Here is a 2,633-nt window from a genome sequence, read left to right on the forward strand (position 1 = left end):
TCCAAAGAAAGAAGTACAAATATATACCGTTTCCCTCTTGAACTATATCTTTAATACAGTAGTCCCCCACCTGCCCCCATTCAAGGTTTCACTTTCTGCAGTCAATCATGTTCTGAAACGATTAATGGAAAATTCCAGAAATAATTCATACATTTTATTTTTGTACATAGTTCTGAATAGTGTGATGAAATCTTGCACCATTCTACTCCAGTTCAGGATGTGAATCATCCCTTTGTTCAGCATATCCACACTGTATACATTACTTACCTAGTAGTCACCTAGTAGCCATCTCAGTTATCTGATCAACTGTCGGTTATTGTGCTATTTGTGTTCAAATAATCCTGTTTTCCTTAATAGAGTAATTGTTCTATTTTCATAATAGTTATTCTTGCTAATCTGTTACTTTGCCTAATTTATTAAGTAAGCTTTATTGTAGGTACATATGTATAGGAAAAACAGTATATGTATGGTTTGGTACCATCTGTGATTTCAAATAATCACTGGGATGTCCTGAAAGTATTTCCCACAGATAAGGGAGGAAATACTATAATTTGATTTTTACAGAGGACAGTGTTATTTCTAGAGCATAGTGAACTGTACCAATGTACCAACTGCTCATTAACTTGTATGTATACACTGGTGCCTCATGTTTTGAACCACACAGGATCAAATCTTGGAACAGTTCTGCCTACTTCATTACCAGTCAATGGGAAAATCCTATAATCTAAGATTGGGTTTCCAGAGTCTACAGAGTTATATTTCCCAAGTGAAGGAAGGCTATATGTAACATATAAGAAATACCATTGCACAGTTATCATTAAGGACATGAATCTGGATATTGATTGTATTACACGACTCTAGGGGATAGCTGGCTCAGCTTTTAATCCATTCTACTACATACCATTAGACAAATAGTTAACTTGGCTACACTGGAAAATGGGAGTAATGATAGCGCCTTCTTTGTGGGGTTATTGGGATGATTCAATCATATAATGCAGGTAAATCCTTCAGTAAAGCACCTGACATACAAGACCTACTGAATAAATGGTATCTGTTATCAATATAAGAGCGTTGGGATGGAAGCAAAAACCTGGAAAGGCAAAGAACCATTAGCTAACGACATCTGAAAAAAAAATAGCACATAAAGTTGGTTGACCCTCACTAGACGGCAGGGATTTTGTTTTGCTTACTGCTATATCCCAACATAGAACAGTGCTTGACATATGGCAATTATTCAAGAAACACAAGTTAAATGAATTGAACTGGGAGTTACCAATGGCTTAGACCACAGAGCTCAGTAGCAGCCAGTCTACAATGCACAGCTTAGTACAATGCCCTGAATACAGTAAGTGCTCAAGAAGGAATGTGTGGTGGAATGACCTTTTACACCTTCCCAGATCAGTGCTCATTTTACCTGAGTTGGATAAGTTACATCAGACAAAGTTCAGCTTTCCTTGTGTTGCCTCTGATTCAACAGCTCCATAACCCTGTCTCTACTCTGGAATCCCAGGTTCATCATGTGTATTCCAAATACACTTTGAGCACTTACTACATATCAGATATTATACTAGATTCAAGGAACTTCTTGGAGCTTATTATTTACTATAGAAACTGGCAGTATACAAAGCAACAAACAGATGAGATGGTTCCAAATAGTGATAACTAAGTGCTATGAGCAAAACAACAGGATAACATTAGGGGGCATGGTTTTAAATTGGGTGGTTGGAGAGAGCTTGCCTAGGGATGTAACACCCAAGGTGGAGGTTGAAGATCAGAAATTGTGAAAATAAAAACAGCTTGCTGCCTTCAAAATGCCCAGTTTCTTCTGAAAAGCTGTGAAAAAAAAAGTCTTAAAAATTGAGAATAGTTAAGCAGAGACTAGAGACTGTAGAAAGGGAAAATGAGCAAGGATTGGCAAATTGCAATCCTATTGAAACAAGTCTCAATCTTTTTGTTAACTATATTTATAGATTAAGTGTTTCATTGGATGTCAAGGTTAGAAACTTACAGATCATTTAGATCAGGGCTTTCCTGTATATGGTCTATGTACTCCTAGTGCAATGTGGGATGCTTGTAGGTACTCAAAGATGAATATTATTTATTTGGATATTCATTTTAAAATACTTAGCATATCCAACTCGTGGTTTGATAATTATCATTGCTTAAGATGAGGTTAAACTAAGCAGAGCCTTGGGAGTTCACTTTACAGAGAGCAATTTGACTTGCCAAGAACAGATCTTAGATAGGATTATAGGATGAACCTTAGTTGGGGAAGATTGTCATTCCCAGGGAATGAGAGAAGGCATGTTTCCAAATACTGTGCCTGTAATTTACATGGCTCTTGGGTATGACAAAAATTTCACTAGTCACCAAGATTGAAATATAGATGTGGTTCCTACCAATGAATTACTCCCACAAAGAAATTATTTGGAGCCTTATAAACAACTGTGGGAATGGCAGGCCTCTTGGTGGCTAATAAGACTTTCAGATATAGTCAGAGTTGGATTTCAATCCCAGCTCTGCTATTTAATTGCTATGTGACCTTGGGCAAACAGTGTAGACTTTTTTTTTTTTTTTTGGACAGGCAGAGTTAGACAGTGAGAGAGAGACAGAGAGAAAGGTCTTCCTTCCGT

The sequence above is a fragment of the Lepus europaeus genome, chromosome X (genome assembly GCF_033115175.1).
Source record: "Lepus europaeus isolate LE1 chromosome X, mLepTim1.pri, whole genome shotgun sequence".
In the NCBI taxonomy this organism is placed as follows: domain Eukaryota; kingdom Metazoa; phylum Chordata; class Mammalia; order Lagomorpha; family Leporidae; genus Lepus; species Lepus europaeus.